Genomic DNA, 25,720 nt, shown 5'->3' on the forward strand with positions numbered 1-25,720 from the left:
AAGAACCTATTGGAGGTCACCACACAGGAACTGCTTTTTTTTTTTAAGAGAAAGTAATATTATCAGAAAAATGTACTTCCATAGCTGATCATCTGACACCCTTTAAATGATCAAAATTAAGGATATGTAAAGCATGCTTTAATCATTGATTTACAGTTAGTTTTATCCTATCAGGGAGTAATCCCCCTTTTCTTGCCTTTTTTTTGTTATCATTAATCTACAATTACATGATGAATATTATGTTTACTAGGCTCTCCCCTATACCAGGTCCCACCCCACAAACCCCTTTACAGTCACTGTCCATCAGCATAGCAAAATGTTGTAGAATCACTACTTGTCTTCTCTGTGTTGCAAGGCCCTCCCCTTTCCCCCACCCACCACATTATACATGCTAATCATAATACCCCCTTTCTTCTTCTCCACCCTTATCCCTCCCTACCCTCCCATTCTCCCCAGTCTCTTTCCCTTTGGTAACTGTTAGTCCATTCTTGGGTTCTGTGATTCTGCTGCTGTTTTGTTCCTTCAGTTTTTCTTTTGTTCTTATACTCCACAGATGAGTGAAATCATTTGGTATTTGTCTTTCTCCACTTGGCTTATTTCACTGAGCATAATACCCTCTAGCTCCATCCATGTTGTTGCAAATCGTAGGATTTGCTTTCTTCTTATGGCTGAATAATATTCCATTGTGTATATGTATATGTACCACATCTTCTTTATCCATTCATCTACTGATGGACACTTAGGTTGCTTCCATTTCTTGGCTATTGTAAATAGTGCTACGATAAACATAGGGGTGCATCTGTCTTTTTCAAACTGGAGTGCTGTATCTTTAGGGTAAATTCCTAGAGGTGGAATTCCTGGGTCAAATGGTAAGTCTATTTTGAGCATTTTGAGGAACCTCCATACTGCTTTCCACAATGGTTGAACTAATTTACATTCCCACCAGCAGTGTAGGAGGGTTCCCTTTTCCCACAACCTCGACATTTGTTGTTGTTTGTCTTTTGGATGGTAGCCATCCTTACTGGTGTGAGGTGATATCTCATTGTGGTTTTAATTTGCATTTCTCTGATAACTAGTGATATGGAGCATCTTTTCATGTGTCTGTTGGCCATCTGAATTTCTTCTTTGGAAAACTGTTCAGCTCCTCTGCCCATTTTTTAATTGGATTATTTGCTTTTTGTTTGTTGAGGAGCGTGAGCTCTTTATATATTTTGGATGTCAAGCCTTCATCGGATCTGTTATTTACAAAAATATTCTCCCATAATGTAGGTTACCTTTTTGTTCTATTGGTGTCCTTTGCTGTACAGAAGCTTTTCAGTTTGATATAGTCCCACTTGTTCATTTTTACTTTTGTTTTCCTTGCCCGGGGAGATATATTCATGAAGAAGTCGCTAATATTCACATTGGAGACATTTTTGCCTGTTTTTCCTAAGGGTTTTATGGTTTCATAACTTACATTCAGGTCTTTGATCCATTTTGAATTTACTTTTGTGTATGGGGTTAGGCAGTGATCCATTTTCATTCTCTTACATGTAGCTGTCCAGTTTTGCCAGCACCATCTGTTGAAGAGACTGTCATTTCCCCATTGTATGTCCATGGCTCCTTTATCGAATATTAATTGACCATATATGTTTGGGTTAATGTCTGGAGTCTCTAATCTGTTCCACTGGTCTGTGGCTCTGTTCTTGTGCCAGTACCAAATTGTCTTGATTACTGTGGCTTTGTAGTAGAGCTTGAAGTTGGGGAGTGAGATCCCCGCCACTTTATTCTTCTTTCTCAGGATTGCTTTGGCTATTCGCGGTCTTTGGTGTTTCCATATGAGTTTTTGAGCTATTTGTTCCAGTTCGTTGAAGAATGTTGCTGGTAATTTGATATGGATTGCATCAAATCTGTATATTGCTTTGGGCAGGATGGCCATTTTGATGATATTAATTCTTCCTAGCCAAGAGCATGGGATGAGTTTCCATTTGTTAGTGTCCCCTTTAATTTCTCTTAAGAGTGACTTGTAGTTTTCAAGGTATAGGTCTTTCACTTCTTTGGTTAGGTTTATTCCTAGGTATTTTATTTTTTTTGATGAAGTTGTGAATGGAATTGTTTTCCTGATTTCTCTTTCTATTGGCTCATTGTTAGTGTACAGGAAAGCCACAGATTTCTTTGTGTTAATTTTGTATCCTGCATCTTTGCTGTATTCCGATATCAGTTCTAGTAGTATTGGAGTGGAGTCTTTAGGGTTTTTTATGTACAATATCATGTCATCTGCAAGTAGTGACAGTTTAACTTCTTTACCAATCTGGACTCCTTGCATTTCTTTGTTTTGTCTAATTGCTGTGGCTAGGACCTCCAGTACTATGTGAAATAACAGTGGAGAGAGTGGGCATCCCTGTCTTGTTCCCGATCTCAGAGGAAAAGTTTTCAGCTTCTCGCTGTAAAGCATGATATTGGCTGTGGGTTTATCGTATATGGCCTTTATTATGTTGAGTTACTTGCCATCTATACCCATTTAGGTGAGAGTTTTTATCATGAATGGAAGTTGAATTTTGTTGAATGCTTTTTCAGCATCTATGGAGGTGATCTTGTGGTTTTTGTCTTTCTTTTTGTTGATGTGGTGGATGATGTTGATGCATTTTCGAATGTTGTACCATCCTTGCATCCCTGAGATGAATCCCACTTAGTCGTGATAAATGATACTTTTGAAATATTTTTGAATTTGGTTTGCTAATATTTTATTGAGTATTTTTGCATCTACGTTCATCAGGTATATTGGTCTGTAATTTTCTTTTCTGGTGGGGTCTTTGACTGGTTTTGGTATTAGGGTGATGTTGGCTTCATAGAATGAGTTTGGGAGTATTCCCTCCTCTTCTATTTTTTGGAAAACTTTAAGGAGAATGGGTATTGTATCTTCTCTGTATGTCTGATAAAATTCCGAGGTAAATTCATGTGGCCCAGGGGCTTTGTTCTTGGGTAGTTTTTTATTGCTGCTTCAATTTCTTTGCTGGTAATTGGTTTGCTTAGACTTTGTGTTTCTTCCTTGGTCAGTCTTGGAAGGTTGTATTTTTCTAGGAAGTTGTCCATTTCTTCTAGGTTTTCCAGCTTCTTAGCATATAAGTTTTCATAGTAGTCTCTAATAATTCTTTGTATTTCTGTTGGGTCTCTCATGATGATTCCTTTCTCATTTCTGATTCTGTTGATGTGTGTCAATTCTCTTTTTCTCTTAATAAGTCTGGCTAGAGGCTTATCTATTTTTTATTTTCTCAAAGAACCAGCTTTTGGTTTCATTGATTTTTGCTATTGTTTTATTCTTCTCAATTTTATTTATTTCTTCTCTGATCTTTATTATGTCCCTCTTTCTGCTGACTTTAGGCCTCATTTGTTCTTCTTTTTCCAATTTTGATAACTGTGATGTTAGACTATTCAGTTGGGTTTTTTCTTCCTTCTTTAAATATGCCTGGATTGCTATATACTTTCCTCTTAAGACTGCTTTCGCTGTGTCCCACAGAAGTTGGGGCTTTGTGTTGTTGTTGTCATTTATTTCCATATATTGCTGGATCTCCATTTCAATTTGGTCATTGATCCATTGACTATTTAGAAGCGTGTTGTTAAGCTTCCATGTGTTTGTGAGCCTTTTTGCTCTCTTGGTACAATTTATTTCTAGTTTTATACCTTTGTGGTCTGAAAAGTTGGTTGGTAGGATTTCAATCTTTTTGAATTTACTGAGGCTCTTTTTGGCCTAGTATGTGGTCTATTCTATAGAATGTTCCATGTGCACTTAAGAAGAATGTGTATCCTGTTGCTTTTGGATGTAGAGTTCTATAGATCTATTAGGTCCATCTGTTCTAGTGTGCTGTTCAGTGCCTCTGTGTCCTTACTTATTTTCTGTCTGGTGGATCTGTCCTTTGGAGTGAATGGTGTGTTGAAGTCTCCTAAAATGAACGCACTGCAGTCTATTTCCTCCTTTAGTTCTGTTAGTATTTGTTTCACATATGCTGGTGCTCCTGTATTGGATACATATATATTTATAATGCTTATATCCTCTTGTTGGACTGAGGTCTTTATCATTATGTAATGTCCTTCTTTATCTCTTGTTACTTCTTTGTTTTGAAGTCTATTTTGTCTGATACTAGTACTGCAACACCTGCTTTTTTCTCCCTATTGTTTGCATGAAATATCTTTTTCCATCTGTTGACTTTTAGTCTGTGCATGTCTTTGGGTTTGAGGTGAGTCTCTTGTAAGAAGCCTATAGATGGGTCTTGTTTTTTTATCCACTCAGTGACTCTATGTCTTTTGACTGGTGCATTCAGTCCATTTACATGTAGGGTGCTTATCAATAGGTGTGTACTTATTGCCATTTCAGGCTTTAGATTCATGGTTACCAAAGGTTCCAGGTTACTCTCCTTACTATCTAAGAGTCTAACTTAACTCACTTAGTATGCTGTTACAAACACAATCTAAATGTTCTTTTCTATTTCTCCTCCTTTTTCTTCCTCCTTCATTGTTTATATATTAGGTCTCAGATTCTATACTTTTCCTCTATCCCTTGATTGGCTTTGGGGATAGTCAATTTAATTTTGCTTTTGCCTCGCAATCAGCTGCTCCACCCTCCCTATCATGATTTTACTACCTCTGCTGCCAGCTATCCAACCCTAGGAACACTTCCATCTGTAGCAGTCCCTCCAAAATAGACTGCAGAGATGGTTTGTGGGAGGTAAACTCTCTCAGCTTTTGCTTATCTGGAAAATTGTTTAATCCCCCCTTCAAATTTAAATGATAATCTCTCCAAATAAAGTAATCTTGGTTCCAGGCTCTTCTGCTTCATGGCATTAAATACATCATGCCACTCCCTTCTGGCCTGTAAGGTTTCTGCTGAGAAGTCTGATGTTAGTCTGATGGGCTTTCCTTTGTATGTGATCTTATTTGTGCCTCTGGCTGCTTTTAACAGTCTGTCCTTATCCTTGATCTTTCCCATCTTAATTACTATGTGTCTTGGTGTTGTCTTCCTTGGGTCCCTTGTGTTGGGAGATCTGTGGATCTCCATGGCCTGAGAGACTATTTCCTTCCCCAGATTGGGGAAGTTTTCAGCAACCTCCTCCTCAAAGACACTTTCTATCCCTTTCTCTCTTCTTCTTCTGGTATCCCTATAATGCAATATTGTTCCGCTTGGATTGGTCACACAGTTCTCTCAATATTCTTTCATTTTAGAGATCCTTTTTTCTCTCTGTGCCTCAGCTTCTTTGTATTCCTCTTCTCTAGTTTCTAGTTCATTTATTGTCTCCTCCACCATATCCAACCTGCTTTTAGTACCCTCCATTGTGTTCTTTAACGATTAGATCTCTGACCTGAATTCATTCCTGATATCTTGGATGTCTTTCCATACCTCCATTAGGATGTTGATTATTTTTATTTCGAACTCTCTTTCAGGAAGAGTCACCAGGTCCATATCATTTAAATCTTTCTCAGGAGTTGTATTAATAATTTTACTCTGGACAAGGTTCCTTTGGTGTTTCATGTTTGTATATGGCGCCCTCTAGCATCCAGAAGCTCTATTCTGGAGCTGCTCATCCCCTGAAGCAATGTTGGGGGTCGCAGGGGCAGGTAGTGGTACTGAGGGTAGGAAAGAGCTGTTCCCTGCCTCCTGGCTCCTGTGCCTGTCTCCCCAGGAACTCTGCCTGTATTAACTTTCCAACATGGTAGTCATGTGAGTCTCATGGAAGCACCATGAAATGCAGGTTTGTGCTCCCAGCGCAGATCTCCGGAGCTAGGTATTCAGCAGTCCCAGTCCTTCCACTCCCTCCCTGCTCTGTTTGTCTTCCTCCTGCTGGTGAGCTGGGGTGGGGGAGGGGCTCAGATCCTGCGGAGCCACAGCTCTGGTAAGTTACCCTGTTCCATGAGGTCTGCTCTTTTCTCCAGGTGTGTTCAGTCTGACGTGTCCTCTTTCCTGTTGCTCTCTCAGGATTAGTTGCACCAATTAAATTTTCTAATATTATCCAGTTTTAGGAGGAATCCTCTGTCTCTCCTCTCATGCCACCATCTTTTTTTTCCTTCTAGTATTTTTCACATGGGAATTAAGAGTGTAGACTCTGGATCTAGACTCTCTGGTTTCAATCTATGGAATCCATGCTCCTCCATATGATATGTGAATTGGACAAATTACTTAGCCTCTATGTGCTCCAATCTTCTCATGTGTAAAAAGGAAATAACAATGATATCCAAAGGATTGTTGCTAGGACTAATGAGTTGATACAAGTAATAGCATAAAGCAGTGATGACAAATGCATATATGCTAAAGTAAATATTACCTCTTTGTCTTAAGATTGCTATTGCATTACATATTGGAGACAACATCTGTTCAACTGACTTGCTTGATGAAACAAAACTCCCCTTGTAATATACACTAATTGATGCTCACAAAGACATCTACTACATGGTTTATCATCTAAATGGTGACATTTTTATGAATGAAAAGTTGTCTTATTAAAAATTAAAAGCATACATCAGTTAATAAACAGAGGTATGTTTACCCTATTACCAGGCTATTCCATTAAACCCATCTAAACCCATCACTCTGCACACATTGACCTTTAATTAATATACCTTCAAATATTTATTCAAAGTTTAGCTACTCTCTCTTCTCTCAGGCCTCGATTATAGCATTCACTTTCCAACTTTCCAAACTTTGTTTGAACAGTAATCAGAATGCTATTTCAAAAATACAAACTTGGTTATATTTCTCCACTTTGAAGGGACTTCATCAGTTTTTCATTCTTTCAAATTCTTCTACTTGATCCTCAAGGTCTGGTATAGCATATGTACTTCATCTCCAATATTATTAGGTTGCTTTTTATCATCATCTTCATACCATCCTCATAACAGGTCATTCTTAATGTACCAGGACTCATGGTAAATATTTTATGTGAGATTTCCCTTTTAATACTCACAAAACCTCATGAAGTGAGTATTATTATTATCTCCAATTATGAAAGGGAGAAACTGAGGCTGAGAGAGGTTAGATTACTTAATATCATACAACTATGAGAGAGCGTCAGATTTCATAGCCTGGTAGTCTGATACCAGAGCCCTTGGCATTGAACCTTAAGTTATATCACATCTCCTCTACATATGCTAATAAAAAGAAAAATTAGTAACTATATGATTGAATGAACATCTTTTCCTAGCTCCTTCCGGATGCTTCTTAGCTTTATTTCCTGCCACTCCCCCACATGCCACCCAGCCCTTCTGATCTTACTTTTCTTTGCACTAAAATGCATATTTTGCTTTTGGGCTTTCATGCATGCAGGACCCTCTCCTTGGAGCACGTTCTCTGTTTCAGTTTACCAGGATGGTACCTCATCAGCTGTGAAGTGATGGATTCCATGACACTTATTTTCGTCATCATCTGCTCTACTTTAATTAGTGCCCTCAATCTTTTCTTGCAGTCATGGGATTGACCACATTCTACTTTAATTGTCAATTTTTGTGCCTTAGTCTCCTGCTAAATTCTAGGTACTATGAAGGCAAAGTGCAGTGTCTACCTTCTCCACCACCAAATTGCTAGGGTGCTGACACATAACAGACCTTGAGAATGTGAAAGAACAGTTTCACCAGGTGTGTGAGATGGAGTTAGACGAGGCTTTATTCAGGACTATTGCAAAAAAGAGGATACTGAACTTAACTCTGCTGAAATACAAGGTGGGAGATTTTTAAGAGCTGAGCTGAGTGAGTAGGAAAACACTGGGTGATTTTAGTGGGGAGGTTGCCATTGAGGCATCTATGTTTGTTAATGGTGCTCACTGAAGTGAAGCTCCTGTACTCAACTGGGACAAGGAGACAGAGGCACGATCTTGATGGTTCCATCTCAAAGGGATGGCTTCCAAGTCCTGGAGGAAGACTTATCTGGGTTGTAAAACTGGCAAGAGGTTGGGAGAAGGTTTATATCTCTCCCAAAGGACAGGAAAAATAATTCACAATTGCAAGTTTAAAGTAAATGCTCTTATTGTGGTGACGAAGATGTTTTAAAATTGATTGTGGTAATGGTTACACAAATCCCTGAGTATGCTAAAAACCATTGAATTGTACACTTTGAGTGAATTATATAGCGTATGACTCATATTGCAATAAAATTGTTGCTTGAAATTAAAAAATAAAAATAATAAATACATAAAGTAAATGTTCTCAGAAAAGGGAGGTCAGGGGCCTATTCAGGAAGAAACTTGCCTTACGTTTAGTCAAATTGAGGGTAATTGTAAGATCTTCTTAGTCAAGATCTATTTGTTGACTTAACGGATAATTAGAACCAGAAAATTTGAACACTCCTTTATACACTAGAAAACTCTTGGTCATTAGTGAATTAGGACTATAAACATGAGTTTGTATTTACATTATTTAAATAATGTATTGAACAATACACAGATGACATTTGGCTTTTTAAATAATTTGAACTAATTGTTCTGATTACTTTGTCATATTTTTCTAATTCATAAAAAATTTAGCATTATTATAATATGGTGCTTCCCACATAGTTTAATGTTTTAATTGAACATTTTATTTCTCTATTTACTGAAGCTTCTAAGAAATTACTGGTGACATTAAAGTGTATTATAAATAAATAACTCAGTATAAACATTGTAGCTAGATAGAGCAGATGTAATAGTTTTATTGCCTGCTAACTGAAGTTCTTGGGTATTTAAAATGGTGTTTAATGTTGCTTAAATTATTGTGACATTAAAGGACATATATGCAATCTAACTAGACCGATGTTATTTCAAAGAAGGTGAATTTAGTAGCTGTATTTATATCCCCAAAAGTGTCATTGGATATAGTACTGGTTTTCAAAATATTTTTGCTTTCATGTTTTACATATTTAGAATCCTATGAATCACCTCATATGTAGGACAACAGTTAATTTAGCTATGAACCTATCAGACTGAATATTCTCTAAACTCTATAGTTTATTTTTTTTCCTTCCCAGCATCACTCCTGTCTCTCCCAATTCCAGATGCCTAATCATTGTTTATGTTTATAGAGGTTAATTCTGGACCTGAGTTTCATTAGCTGACCATAGTTGTAGTTGACTATCTACCGTAATGAGTTCATTGGGCAGAAATTTTGCAAAGATATGGGGAGAAAAAAGGGACAAATGTTACCTGCATTAGAAAGGACAAAATTTACGGATGCATATTGTTTAATGCAATTTTTTCTCCTTGACTAACTGAGGGCTTATTTGCATGCATTCTATTTGGCAGTGGCATGGGAAACTGATTTTTGTAATTTTTGGTTTAACACAGACTCAAGCAGAAAACACAACTCTGATTTTGCCTGAGAAGGATTATCAACAGAACCTAAAACGTGAGTTCTTTTATTTGTGTTGTTGAATTCTATATTAACAAACTGACCAGTGATTTGGCATGGCTTTTATTAAGATAGATATAAAGTCTTAAATAAGTATAATTGTAGACTGTAAGAAATGCAGAAAATGAAAATTGATGTTTGTTTCATTGTTCAGTTTAAAAGAATTCTAGTAATTTAAAAGACAACCTTGAAACAGATAATATATTTGTGCTGATCATTGATACTCAATTTAAAGCATAGTTTCATATAGTTTTGATATTCCAATTTATGTTGACAAGATATGTAAAGAGGATCCCTTGCATTTTCCATGTTATTTTGCAAATAATTTATTTTTTATCTTCTCTATGACCGATATCCCTAAGTACTTAGCATATATTTAGCATTTCAGTTTTCCTTTGTTTTTTTTCAAACGGAATAAGTAGTCAAAGATCAAAGCTTGGTGTCCCTTTCTTTCTTGTTCTGTCATATATTTGTCTTTCAGTTGTTTACTAATTGTTGGCATTTGTCTTCTCCCTGTTTGGACTCTGATAAGTTGTCTTTGATAACCTGCTGTTTTGTTCTTGAACTTTGCCACAGCTACAATTCTAGGGTATCAGAACTGTCAAAAATCAAAGGAAGAGAGCAAGAGGCACAAAGCTTATGAAAAAGTTAGAGAAGACATAAAGCCTGGTATTGACTGACGAATTTTCTACTGGCAGATAGTTTTCAGTTTATCCCATTTGCTGTCACAGTACCCACACAGCATACCTGAAAAAATAAGGGGATTTTTCTCCTTCTACTGATGGACAATGAGGGCTGTTTGCTTTGTGAGAATCTGCCAAGGCAACATGCTATGTGACTTTATCTTTGAAAGTGAGAGTGAAACAAGCTTGCCTGGCTGCAGATAAGTGATTTAGAAGGAATACTATTCAGATGTACCTGTCGCTAATTTATCTGGAGGTTTTGTGATTCATAAATACTGTTCTGAGTGTGATGGAGCATTAAATTGGTTTCCTCTGGGAGCAGGTCACATTCAGGGGTCATCAGACCTATGCTGAAGCATGGTGCATGCTTGATTCATATAGACTCTTGCTACTGAATTTTTCTCTCTTAAAAGACTTGTAACCTGAACATATGTTGTGTGAGCTCTTGGAATGTTTCAACAGCACAGTGATTGCCAAAAACTTAACTATCTATACAGGTGTTTGTAACAAAAAATTAACCAGTCCTTCTGCTATTAGCACAGTCATTTATGCTGATAATTAAGTAGTTAAAAATTTGTTTCCCAATAATGGCCTAGCTCTTGATGAATGCATTTCCACAGCTCCTAAAGGATATGTATCTAAATGCATTAATTTATAGTGGAACAAAAATGGTAAGTTGATTCAAAACATGTCTCACTGAAAAAATAAACTAAAAACTTTGGAAAATAAAAGATTTTTCCCATTCACAATATAGTCTTTTACTGTGGAAATCCCACTTTATTACTCTATGTGTTTTGGGAAGAAAATGGCATATCCTGGAAAATTAGACAGATACTGGTTCAAATTTGAAAGGAACATGAAAGGAAGAGATACGTATTTTTGAGTGTTAAAATTGTGCTGAGAGACTTTAACGCAGATCTATTTTTTGGATGTGGTATATTTAGCAAATGCAAAAAACCTTCTTTGTTTTATTATTACCAGGATGGGGTATGTAAAACTAAAACGTAATGCCTTCCCTTAGGTTTTAAGTGTGCTCCATTTTGTGTAAAATTAAGCCAATAAATGACGAAGAGGTAGTTAAATGAAAGCAATCAGTGAAAACTTTCTAAAGGGTTTTTAGCATGCATGACAGCAATCTAACTGTGGGTAAATTAGCAATATACACTGATATGTCTCCTCTATTTTTTTAATTTAAAATTGTTCCTTGTATTTCCTGTTGCAACACAAAACAAACTTGATCATTTCATGAAGTAGCAATGAAAAGTTTCTCCGGCTGGATGAAAAGATGACTTTTCACAGCACTTACATGTTTAAATCTTTTGACTTCTGCTCCAGTTGTGAAAATGTGGAACATTTAACATAAATCAAAATTTTCTTTAGTAATAATGAATTGAAGTATAATTAGGCATTACTGTGGGAACTTATTATTTATGCACAATTCATGATATTTCAGATAACCTTCACATTCCACAATCTTAAATTAAACCGTGATGTTAAGAACTTTTAAGTACTCTAATAAGCAGGAGTATAAAATAAATATATTTAATCATATTATTTTAGGATTTCAAAATGTTTGTGGTAAGCATTTCTTGGAAGGGAGGAAGAAAAGACGGGAGGAAGGAAGAGAGGAAACCAGCTCATGATGATGCTATGTGCAAAATGGCCATAATTAGGAATATTTCTGCCCTCTTCTCTCCATTCTGTTTTTTCTATAGAGTACAAAAAAAAGTCTATACTTCAAATTTTCCATGTCTTTATAAAAATCTATTATATACTCCCTGAGACAATTTTTTTGTCCTTTTCTTTTTTTCAGGGAAACCACTTAAAATCATATACTAAATTTATCTTATTTTGGGGGTAATTCAGAGAACCAGTTTGTTAGAGGCACTGAAAAGATTTTACACATATTTGGTTGCTCAGATTATAATGGCTTCTTTGAACAGTTCTGTCATAAATTTTTCCCTGTTCTTTACGTGAGTAGCTCCCCACCTTTTAGCTTAAATATTACTTCTTCAAAAAAGTTTTTCCTATCTATCAAATCTAGTCAACATTTCTTGCCTACTTGACTTCATAGACTTTACCATAATGTTAAAGTATTGTATCTACATTTTATCTCTGTTAGAAAGAGAGGGGGGGGATAAAGAATTACTTGTTTATTTTTGTTTCTAAGCACAATATCCATTGCCTAGCATAGGGCCTGGAACATAAGTAGTCAATAAAATGTGTTGAATGAATGACATCAGATAATGAAAACCAAATAGTTCCATTAATAAGAATACAAGAAATATAATGTCTATATTATATACATGGTACCAAAAATAATGCAATCACTGGTTTAATTAACAAAATAATTACAAATATACATTGTATATAAATTGAGAAGTCAGCAATTTCACACTTTAGTAGCTTCTTCACTACACAACTAAAGCCTACCAAAACCTATTATATACCAAGTTCCATGAGTACTTAACTAATATTGCCTAAGAGTAATCATGACATTTTCTATGGATATATTTTTAAATAGTTTAAAGAAAAACAAAAATATCTATGATTTTTAGAAACAGCCAGTTATTGTGCAAGCACTTGTTTGAAGTTGACTGTGTATGAAATTGTGCAAAAGTCTATACGGGATTTACTATTGTAAATTTTATGGAACCAATATATAGTAAGGATTCAATACACACTTTCAACTGCAGTAGTGCTTTAATTTTAAAGTAGAAGTTGAAAATGTTAATAGTATTTAGCACAACAGGAGTTCCTTTCCAGCTGAAGGAAATAGCAGCAGCACATTGCTGAGGGTAATTTGACACCAAGCTTTGAAGAAAGCTGAAGGAATTCTGGATACATGGAATAGCATAAGGAACGGCATGCAAAGGTGTTTAGAAAGAATGAGTTGCTTATTTCAGCAATGTTTATCTACTAAATGTAGGAGGATATACTATGTTGTTTGGCAACTAATTTTAGAAAACTTATATTGGAAGTTATATCTGAAAGTAGAGTATGACAAGATTGTAGAAGATTTAATACTAGATTAAGGAATTGGGATTCTCTTGACGTGTAGTTATGTCCCCTAAACATGTCCTATCTCATCTTATTTTAGAAGCACAGAAAATAACAATGTGGTTATTTTGAATGGTAGCCTACATAGAAAAATCTACTAGGTACTATAGGATTTTCCTTTACATGTGCTGTGTAAATACATGTATACACATTCATACAGGCACTCTACACATGTGTTTGTGCCTGTGTGTGGGTATATGTATAAAACTTAATCTGTAGATATTTTACAAAATGCAGAAGAGAAGTTGATATCTATATAGAAACTACTAATAATTTTGACAAATATTTAACAAACTGATAAAGCAGGAAGCTTGAAATAAAATAACAGTAATCCAGGGCTATCTCTCAGAGACACACTTGAGGAAAAACTCGTAAAGATAATGCCTCATAAAATAAGAAAAAAGGAGAAATAAAATGTTTAGTTAGATCTTGGTGACCAAATAACCAAGATACCTGTAATTTATTACTTCCTGAGACATATTCCTTATACTACACGAAGTGTAAGATGTAAACAGAAATTTTGTGATAAATCTATTTTTAATAATTCGAAAGAAATTTAGAAAATATTATACCAAATACCTGTTTTACAGAACATAAAAGCACATTAGCCTGTGGAAAGTATGAGTAATTCTTACACTGAATCCAATAGTGTTTAACACAGTGTTTACCAAACTAATGTAACCAGGTAACCCTTTTCTCAAGGCCATGATCTTGCCATGATTCCATGTTGCCTAGATCCACATTTAAAATATTCTCTGAAAACATTTACAATAGGAAAAGTAAATGCAAACTTCTGTTGTTTGGTGTTTTATATGCTATTTAAGAATCTCGGCATCTTTCAAGATTGCAGTTATTCTCCTGTACTTTCTTCTAGAATATTTTTGCCTCTAGCTTTATAGTCAGTTTCATGAGCCAGCAAAATTAGTTTTTATATGTTGAAAAAAGTAGGGATCAAAAAAATCATTCTTAATATAAAAATATCCAGTTAATTCTAGCATCATTTTGTAAATATTTACTTTTCACTGACTTGACTAAGACTTTGTTGCAAAAGTAACTGAAAACACTTATGTGAGGCTTTTTAGTCTCCTATTGATCTATTATTAAGTTCTTGAAATATGCTTTAGGTATATTTGTCTAGTATTATTATAGAATAAGATACAATAATTATTGAAATAACAGTGTAACTGTATCATATCTACTCATTTTCAAGATTATTTTGACTATTTTAGATCCTTTTCCATTTAATCTCAGAATCCACTAATATTCTTATGAAATTTTGATTGAGATTGTAGGAAAGCTAACAAATCAGGAAGTACTGATATCTTAAAAATATTAAGTATTCTTATTTATGAAACAGGCATAGTGCTCCTTTTATTTAGGTATAATTTTTTTGTCTGAAGCAACTCATAGTTTTCATAATAGAAATCCCACACATATTTTGTTAGAATTATTTCTATTTAAAGCTTGTTGATACTATTAGTAGTTGTTAAGTTTAAGGCTTTTCATTTTCCATTGTTGGTATGTAGAAATAGAATCAATTATTATACCTACTTTTCATCTGTGAACTTCCTAAATTCACTTATTACTCTATTTTTTAATAGATTCCATTTTGTGTCAACATTTGTATTTTCATTCTACTTGTTCAATTTCACTAGTTAGTACTTCTGTTAAAATGTTGAATAGAAACAGAAGTAGTTTTCCTCTCTTCTACTTTTTTGAATATTAAATAAATTTTTATTTTCTAACTTCTAAAGTACAAGATTGGATTATTATTTTTGTGATTCACTTCTTCACCTGTAGAGCAACTTAAAATAATCAACTTTTCTCTATGCACTGCTTAAACTGTGGTCCACAATTTTTGGCATGGTTTGCTATTCTTATACAGTTTGAAATGTATCCAAATTACTTTATAATTTCTTCTTCGAGCCATGGATCACTTACAAGTTTAATTCTTGGTTTCTTATTATTTGGGGATTTTCTGCCTTTTTTTCCATTGATTTCTAACTAATAGCTTTGTGGCAAAATACTATACTGTACATTATTTAATTACTTGAAATATATTGGGATTTTTATAGTTTACCATGTGGTGAATGCTTATGTACTCCTGAAAGGAATGTATCCTATAGTTTGGAAAAAAATGCTGTATAAGTGCCAAGTAGTTTAAGTAAATTGATGATTTTGTTCATCAGGTTTTTTGTCTTCATGCTTTCAGTTACCAAAGAAGTATTAAAATCTCCATCCGAAAGTATGGACTTGAGATTACTTTCATCAGTTCTGTCAATTTTCATAAATTCTCAACAAAAGCTCTACTTTTAAGTACATATGTAATTAGGTTTGTTATGTTTTCTTGAGGGACTGACCCCTTTTGTCATTGAAATACTACTATTGATCTCAGGTAATATACTTTGCCTATAATTTTATATCCTATCAAGTAAATATTAAATCATCATGACATTAACTGAAACTGAATTATAAAAATATATCATTGTGTTTTCTTCTAGTTTGGAGAAAAAAAAAAGACTGTGGTTCCAATTTGAGTGCCACTGTCCCATGATAATAGTCTCAGGAGTAAATGAATGAGTGTTTACTTGTATAATGGAGAGGTGAGAAGAGAATAGCCTTAGTAAATACCACTCATGCTAAAATAAATACCAGTATATTCTTTTGGGAGAATAAACTTACTTCCATTATCATATACAGAAAAGGAAAAACAACTGTTCAGTTCACAACCAGGCTTGCATGTATATTCCTTCTGTGATTATACTTACCTTGAGTGCCTTAGAATATGACTCTCATGTCTTTTAATAATTTAAAAAGTACATGTCAAAAGCTCTATTATATTAATTGTTTTGATAGTACTAGTGAAGGGTAAATTAATCATGAATACATAGACAAAGAAATGTCAGGGATAATTTCTTGGCAGAAAACAATTAGGTTGAAATGCCATTTTTAGCAGTGCATTAGGAATGTGGCAATTAAGGTTCAGTTAAGCCCTTTAGAAATATGAGCCCTTGCTCATATTGTTTTCTAAAAATAAGTAACCTGGGTGTAAATATGCTTTTTAACTTTCTGAAGAACAAGATATTAAACATTCAATTGGTGGCTAATTCTTTTGTTGACTATATTTTCCATGATGATAAATTTAATGCACTGAGAGATGTTCACTGGAATGAAAGGTCACATCAGTTTGTTAAACAGCTTGTCAAGATGCTAACCTTACCTTAGTATCTTAATAGAATGTCAAGAATCATCTCATAGTCCCTGTTTTTTTTCTCTAGCATGATATTCACAATCAGTTCCACAGAAAGTAAAATAGAATTTCCATTGACATTTATTTGTTAGTCATCTTTCCTTCAAGAGTTGCCCAATTTTAAGTTCTTTTTTTAAATTTTGGTTTCATTAATATACAATCACATGAGCAGCATTGTGGTTACTAGAATCCCCCCATTATCAAGTCTCCACCACATACTCCATTAGAATCCATCTATTATTAATATTATTCTCTTTCTAAATAAACTTGAAGACCAAACATACTGCTTGGCAGGTAGAAAGTAGAAAATTCATCCATTTAAGCTGGTTTACACCTCTGTTGTCTATCCGTAGTGTTCTAATTCTGTAAAGACATTGTGAACTCAATAATGTTAAGAAAAGGTGATTTATCTTTTTGAGAAAGTATGTTGACAATTCTCAATCCTTCTTTTCTTTCCTAACTTGCTCTAAAGATGCTGGATGAATGACCTGAGGCTTCCCTCATTGCCACGTTCTCTCATCTGTCCAGAATTCACATGCGTGACTATTACATGGACCTGGAGCTGACCCTTTCCAGTCCCTCTCATTCTTTTACTTAGTTCTGATTTTTTTTTTAAATAACACATTGGAAGTTATCTTTTCTGGGAGACTTTTCCTGAACTACTGAGCTATGGTCAAACTTCCTGCTTTCTGTATATCCATAGACCTGAGATTTTCTCCAGTATAACACATTTCAGACAATGCCAGTTGATATGTCTGTTTTCACTCAAAGATTATGTGTTCAATAAAGAGTATAGAACCTGGTACAATGAAGATGCTTAGAACTCATTCTATTTTTGTGCTGATAAAAGTTATAGCATCTTAGAAGCACAATATACATTTAAAAAGCCAAATTTTAGGTAAAGATGGTATACTGAACACTTTCCTCTTCATTCTCCCCATTCTCAAATCCACTAAAATGCCACTACAGGGCATTTGGTTTTCATTTCAAGACACAAACTTTCAAGTTTGGATGTTGAAAACAACACAACTTCTTGCAAGTTGGGACATCTCTGGACTAGAAGCATGAACAACAAACGCGTGAGAAAAATAAACCCCAAGCTATCAGTGGGAAAGACAAGAAATAGTAATTGACATCACATTGCAGAATTCCACAGTCTCAGTTATTTGCCGCAAGATACTCTTATTCTGGGGATAAAAGATGGAGTCTGGTAGAGGCAAAAACATAGGGATTAGTTAAAAATGAAGAACTGTTAGTTCTCTGCATATTCTGTGGTTTGAAAGTAACATCCAGTTCTTGGTGGTCATGTTGTCATATATTTCTAAATATAGTAGGATATACTTTTTGTTTGTTTATTTTGAGATCTTACTCTATTATCTTAATTTTCTCCAATTTTTGTTTCATATTTTTTAAAGGTTGAGTTCTGTAATATCAATTCTACTATGCTAGCGATAGTGTTCTTGAGTTCTTGATTTGGATGAACCACCATGCTCATTCACGCACGAGGCTCCCACCAGCACCAGGTTTACTTGGCTTTCCTAAAGGACATACGTCCGGGAACACTAAGCAGGGTTGAGACTAAGGTGAATTAAATGAAGTACTCACTTCAAGTGTAAATTTTCAGGGTACACCAATCAACACAGTAATCCAAAGAAATTATATTTTTAATAAAATATAAAAAATAATGCATAAACCTAAAGTGAACAAAATAATAATTTTTAAAATAAAGACGAGATCAGTATTACTGAATGTTCTTATTGCCTCATCTCCAAAATGGCTCAGTGTAGGACTGCAATATAGCTTTGGAAGGTAAATAAGACTAATTCTCAAACAACAAAGCAACAAAGAGGTGAAAAATAAGAAAGATAAAAAGAAGCGAATTAGTGGATTCATCTAGGAGTTCTAATAGTTGAATTATAGGATTTCAAAAAGAGAAAAATAAAATGATGGAGGAAATCATTAATAAGAAAACTCAGTACAACTTAAGAAAACTGAAAAACATTGCATCCAGATTTGTAAGCACCCATAAAGTCTCCAGTGCAATGGATGAAAGTAAAAGTGAGGCTTGTCATTGTAGAATTTAAGGAATCTGGATGTTTCTGCAGACTTTTATGGATGGGCCAGGAAGTTAAACCAATCTGATGCAAAACACCAGAAACCAGAATGTAATGGTGTTTTTGAATAGCACTTGTTTTCTACCAAGTTCACATGTTTTCACCAGCCACAATTTTTAAAGGCAAAGTTACTTAAAGAAACACCAAATGATAAAAGTTTCTTGAAGAAGTTAAGAGCAAGTTGATAAGCAACATCTAAGGAGGGCCCAGCTGTACAAATATCAAGGTGTTCCGTGACATGAAAGATTAATTTGTACAGTGTTAAAAATTATAACTAAGTCTGATTAGTCAAACTTTTCTGAAGAGAAAGTTTCTAGTCTAGAATTCTTTGTCCAAAATTCAGTCAAATGTGGATATAGATTCAATACCCCATTAGGTAGTCAAGGTGTCAAAGTATTAGTTTTCATGTGCCATTCTCTGGAAACTACTCAAGGATCTCCTCCACCAAAACAAGGGAGCATACCAAGAAAGATATACATACACACACACAAACAAGAAATGAGAGAATCAAATAAAAAGAAAGGCAACAGGCCCCCCAGGATAATGGTGTAAAGATAACAGCTGTGTGTCAGATGCAGAGCAGGTCAAATGTGAGCGTCTGGGAAGGCTCAATGAGATAGTTCTCCCAAAAGAAGAAATTGATCATCTACTGTGTCTGGTCATTTTGAGAGGAGATTTAGACCACTGAGGGTTAGAATGAATTAAGAAATAACAGCAACAAAAATAACTATAAGAAGTCCTAAGAAAGTTACTGCTAGAAAAAACCAAGAGTTATGTAAAGACTATATAACCATGACGTAAATAACATCTGCATGGTCAGAGTTTGCATATTTTATTTAGCTGACATTACAACAAAATTAGTTCGGAGGGAAGGTTGTCCATGCGTACACTTACTGATGGGGGAGGGAAAAAATGCTAAATATTTCACTGTGGTGGTGAGTAGTCAATAGGCAGTGCCTAAAACTGAAAACAAAATAGAACAAGAAATAGCACTAAGAAAAAAGCTGCAGAAATTTAAAGTGGTTGCAGGGTAAGGAGGATGACTGGTGTTTTTAGGAATAAGACAAAAAGTGCAAAATATTTCAAAGCCAATGCTCAAGAAATGATCCTGATTACCGCTGGACTAGTTATTAATACCTTATTTAAATATGCTTTACAAAGTCATACACAACAGTATGAAAACGCCCAATGCAAACACACTTAGACATGCAGTGGAAACATTAAAAAGGTTTCTAAGTATTTTTCTTGATATTATTTCTTTAGCTGACTTATATATGTATACATATACATATATTACATATAATATTTACATTATACTTTATTTAACTTTTACATATAATATGTGTATATAAGTGTGTGTATGTGTGTATGTGTGTGTAGATAGATGGACATAGAAATATTGATTTAGTCATGGACTCATGATGATAAGCATGGAGAATGACATACAGATAAATACAATGATATTGAGGTAATAGTAAAACATTATTGCAACATCAGCATGTTTATATGTTATGGGATGAAGTCCTCAACCTCACCATTATCACCATCATCATTGACCATTTTCACTGAGCCTATTTTATGTGCCAGTCACCATTTCAGTTCCTTTATATCATTTAACCTTCAGAATAATTCTAGGTACTTTCACCCATGGTATTCCATTTCCACCGATGTAAAAATTTTCAGTCAATATTATCTGCTCAGTCCTTATCCCAGCTTACACAGCTTCTCACAACAGCACGGAACATGTGAAATCTGTCTTAGGAAAAATGTGACAGCTAAGCAAGTGGCCTGCATGGCAGTATTTCAGAGAGTGGGTAAGTAGAAACAGACTTAGAAATAGTTTTAAATAAATGCATCTTTTCAAATGTATAATTGATTGTGTGCAATATATTATTACATAACTGTCTTTCATATCTCTTATGGCATAATTAGCTTTATTATCTGGGGACATATATATATATACACACATATATATAAGCGCATCATCTAGAGTGTTAGAACGTGCAGGCATGACTGCTGTGGGTAAAATTGCAAGATGTACAGAATCTCTCGCCTGACCTTTGTGCATCTCCACACCAACAGGTGTTTCCAAGGGGTGGAGAGAAGTAGTCCATCTCCATATCAGTAGGTGATTACAAGGTGGGTGGAGAGCGAGGGCATATCTGGACCAGAGAGATTGCGTGGGGTCCTTCTGCAGCCGGGTCACAAGAGACATGGGTGAGCAGAAGTAGACAAATGCGTGTAGGCAATAAATGGGTTTCCCCCGCTTTATTTCTTCCTTTGACTGACTGAGGCTTAAGAGGTTATTTGCCCTGGAGTGGGAACATATTTTTCCCCAGAAGTTACACTGTTTATCTACAACGAATATAAATGAGCAGGCATACATACAAACATACACATTTTCCCCTAAGTTCCAGAGAAATGTCATGAACACTGTTATGCCATAATACTGTACTTAGAATTTTCACAGTAAAATATTTCCAGAAATATCAACAGGGAGAGTCAAGGCCTTTTAGGCCTTCTCTGATGATAGAGACTCCAAATCCAACCTCACTTTTCTGAATCTTGGCATTTATTGCTCATGCCAAATGCATTCTTTGCAGTGGTGTGCATGAGTGTTTTGTGAGATTTTAGAGAGTTCCTTGGTATTTAACTTTCAAAAGAGCTGCATAAATTGCTGAGATAGTGATCAACAATTTAGAAAAAAAAGTTGAAGCACTTACTAGAAGAGTAACACAAATATAAACAGACTTCCAGAAAGGTCTTCCCATTGCACGTAGCCTTCATTAAATGAATGATGATGTAGGAAATAACACAAACAAATGTTTCCAAACACTATCTACATCTCCCACCTGCAGGACCTTCCCAAAGACATTAGAATCTTGGGGAAAATTCCTTTTCTCTGTCCTTCCCACCTCTCCCTACCATACAACCATCCCTAAAATTCATAGATGACCAAAAGCAAAAATATCTCTAATTCTAACAAGCTAGTTAAAGCAGGTAGCAATGGGAAACTTGCAGAAAAAAACACCTTGCCCTTCACTTAAAGTAAATCTTCTAATCCTTGCATTTCTGAGGAAACATCATTTTATGTCAACTTTGCTATATGGGGCATCCCAGGACCTTAAGGTGATAGTGAAATGATATTGTGTTTTATTGTAAAAGTGTTCCATTCTGGGGAGGTATGAGCAAACCAATCCCCAAAAAGAGAAGATGCTTGTGAGGTCAAAGGAAGAGGCCCACAAATTCAGCTTGAATTCAGGAGAAGTTTATTGAGAGAGTCTTACGTATAGGCTTGTCCTGATAGATCTCCATGCAGCTTTGTGTTTAGGGAGGCTGATGTACAGAGACAAGGCGGACGGGTCTGCATGTGGGGAGAGGCAAGGATGCAGGGTCTCTATGCAGCGTCGCCACATGGGTGCTCAGTGCTGATATCTGAGTATTATTGCTGGACCAGAGCAATAGTCCAGGGAACAGTGCTAATTGTTTCAAGCTGGGTATTATTTAAGGAATACTTGGATGTCAAAGAAAAGGAGTATAAAGGTGATCCATTGGTCAACATGGCAGATTTGAGAAGATGGCATTACTCCAGCTCACAGACAAAAAGGAGAGTAAAGTAATGGTGAAAGCATGGTTTACAGTCTCTCTGCATTAGCACTTGCATGTTTGTATCTTAGTGTCCTTAAGTGTAACTGATTATAATCAGTTTAGTGATATACTCCTAGTTATTTTAAGGAAAATTTTAAGCAAGGCAATCTGCGCCAGCTGAGAAGTGTTCTGATACTTGAAGAAGTCCAAAGCTTCTTGACATCAAAATACATCTTGTTTGAATCATTCCTTCTTAAGTACCTTATTACCTTATTTTTCTTATTCCTGTTTAAGGGGGAGTGAGGTAAGGCTTTTGTAGAATAACTTTTGTTAATTAACATATTTTGCCTTTAATTGTCAACTGTTTTCATTTTTCATTGTTCATATTCTACTGAATATTTTTTTTGTTTGGCCAAGGAAAACTGGTATAGTATTTGCACACTTGCTGAGATGTAAAAGTCCGAGTGGTTTTCAGAATTAAAAAAAAATATGATTAGATAAGTTGTTTCCACAAACCTATCAGTAATTTCCTTCCATGACATAAAGTACAAACCAATGTGTATTTACAAATTATAATAGTTCTTTACTCTTTAGTAATTTCATCTACTTTTTCCATAATACAATTTTTACTATTTTACTACAAAGTAGGGCTTTTTATGGTTTAAGACTTTATGATACTTTTCTTCAGCTGAGAGTGGATGGTAGGAAATAAAATAGATAGTTATTGCTGTTTACTAGGAAAAGATAATGGCTTACTGAACTTAATCTCCCAACAATATGACATAAAATAAAATATGATCCTCATTTCTATAAATAATAAACAGACTCATACTGGCTTTAAGAAACATAATTTTCTTAAAGTCACACAGCAAATTAACAGAATAGAAGTGGTCTTCCTAACTTCAAAACCCATGTGATGAAATTCAGCATCCATTCATGATAAAAATCTCAACAAAATGGGTATACAGGGCAAGCACCTCAACATAATAAAAGTCATTTATGACAAACCCATAGCCAACAGTGTACTAACAGCAAGAAGTTGAAAGCTGTTCCTTTAAGAAAGGGAACAAGACAAGGATGCCCACTCTCCCCACTTCTATTCAACATAGTACTGGAGGTCCTAGCCACAGCAATCAGACAATACAAAGAAATGAAAGGCATTCAGATTGTCAAGGAAGAAGTCAAACTGTCCCTCTTTGCAGATGACATGATTTTGTACATAAAAATACCCTCAAGAATCTACTCCAAAACTACTAGATCTAATATGTGAATTCAGCAAAGTTGTGGGATACAAAATTAATACACAGAAATCTGTTGCATTCCTATACACTAACAATGAACTAGCAGAAAGAGAAATCAGGAAAACAATTCCATTCACAATTGCATCAAAAAGAATAAAATACCTAGGAATAAACCTAACCAAGGAAGTGAAAGACTTATACCCTGAAAACTACAAGACACTCTTAAGAGAAAGTAAAGAGGACACTAATAAATGGAAATTCATACCATGCTTTTGGCTAGGAAGAATTTGTATTGTCAAAATGGCCATCCTGCTTAAAGCAATCTACAGATTCAATTCAATGCCTATCAAAATACCTACAGCATACTTCAATGAACTAAAGCAAATCATTCTGAAATTCATATGGAACAACAGAAGACCCTGAATAGCAAAAGCAATCCTGAGAGGGAAGAATAAAGCAGGAGGAATTATGCTCCCTGACTTCAAGCTCTACTACAAAGCCACAGTAATCAAGACAATTTGGAACTGGCACAAGAACAGACCCACAGACCAGTGGAACAGAATAGAGAACCCAGATTTAAACCCAAGCATATATGGTCAATTAATATATGATAAAGGAGCCATGGACATACAATGGGGAAATGACAGCCTCTTCAACAGCTGGTGTTGGCAAAACTGGACAGCTACATGTAAGAGAATGAAACTGGATTACTGTCTAGCCCCATACACAAAAGTAAACTCAAAATGGATCAAAGACATGAATGTAAGTGATGAAACCATTAAACTCTTAGAAAAAAAAGTGGAATTATATCAAACTAAAAAGCTTCTATACAGGAAAGAACACCATCAGTAGAACAAAAATACATCCTACAGTATGGGAGAATATATTCATAAATGACAGATCTGATAAGGGGTTGACATCCAAATTATATAAAGAGCTCATGCACCTCAACAAACAAAAAGCAAATAAGCCAATTAAAAATGGGCAGAGCTGCTGAACACACACTTCTCCAAAGAAGAAATCCAGATGGCCAACAGGCACATGAAAAGATGTTCCACATCTCTAATCATCAGAGAAATGAAAATTAAAACCACAATGAGACATCACCTCACACCAGTTAGGATGGCCAACATCCAAAAGACAAACAACAACAAATGTTGGCGAGGATGTGGAAAAAGGGGAACCCTCCTCCTCTGCTGGTGGGAATGTAAACTAGTTCAACCATTGTGGAAAGCAGTATGGAGGTTCCTCAAAAAACTAAAAATAGAAATACGATTTGACCCAGGAATTCCACTCCTGGGAATTTATCCTAAGAATGCAGGAGCCCAGTTTGAAAAAGACATATGCACCCCTATGTTTATCACAGCACTATTTACAATAGCCAAGAAATGGAAGCAATCTAAGTGTCCATCAGTAGATGAATGGATAAAGAAGATGTGGTACATATACACAATGGAATATTATTCAGCCATCAGAAGAAAACAAATCTTACCATTTGCAACAACATGGATGGAACTAGAGGGTATTATGCTCAGTGAAATAAGCCAAGTGGAGAAAGACAAGTACCAAATGATTTCACTCATCTGTGGAGTATAAGAACAAAGAAAAAACTGAGGGAACAAAACATCAGCAGAATCACAGAACCCAAGAATGGACTAACAGTTACCAAAGGGAAAGGGACTGGGAGGATGGGTGGGAAGGGAGGGATAAGGGAGGAAAAGGGGCATTACGATTAGCATACATAATGTCGTGGGTGGGGGGATACGGGAAAGGCTGTATATATAGAAAAGACAAGTAATGATTCTATAGCATCTTACTATGCTGATGGACAGTGGCTGTAATGAGGTATGTGGGGGGGACTTGATAATAGGGGGAGTCTAGTAACCATAATGTTATTCAAGTAATTGTACATTAACGATATCAAAAAAAAAAACATGTGATGGTCATCACACTATTCTGACATTTACAATTTAATCCTCTTAGGGTAATAGAATAAAAAGGAGTACATAGAGAGCCTTGCGTCAATCATACATTTTATTGATTTAATACTGTACCTACTTTAGATCCTAATTTACTTTACCCACTTTACAAATAAATAAACTGAGCTATCGAGAGGTTTGGATTTGCCTTCATCCAAAAGTATTGAGGTCAGTTTGAACCACAGTTATTTTTAATATCACAGTTAGACCTGGGACCCTCTGGCACTGCTCCACTGTACATTTATCTGAGAATTTAGTTAAATATTTTTTGCACCCTGTATCACAAAGCTGTCGTAAGTTCTAAATAAATGCGTATGTGTTTTATGTGTCACTGAAGTATGTAATGATTAATGAGGGCTTCATATGGAAAGACAAGGCTACATGGAGAGAAAAACAACCTTTTATAATCCTCAGTATTAGCAGTTACTCTGAACCAAATTATACTAGAGATAATTTGATCGAA

The 25,720-nt window shown here is 35.2% G+C and overlaps 1 protein-coding gene across 6 annotated transcripts in view; it reads left to right on the top strand.

Annotated features, from left to right (window-relative positions):
- The window catches only part of MGAT4C (MGAT4 family member C), a 777,100-nt gene that overhangs the window by 474,353 nt on the left and 277,027 nt on the right, over window positions 1-25,720 (top strand). For all 6 annotated transcript variants that reach the window (XM_073214769.1, XM_073214768.1, XM_073214771.1 and 3 more), the window contains one exon: window positions 9,279-9,339. The gene's annotated coding sequence lies outside the window, so the exon portion shown is untranslated. The remainder of the gene's footprint in view (window positions 1-9,278; window positions 9,340-25,720) is intronic.

The sequence above is a fragment of the Manis javanica genome, chromosome 10, assembly GCF_040802235.1.
Source record: "Manis javanica isolate MJ-LG chromosome 10, MJ_LKY, whole genome shotgun sequence".
Classification (NCBI taxonomy): Eukaryota; Metazoa; Chordata; class Mammalia; order Pholidota; family Manidae; genus Manis; species Manis javanica.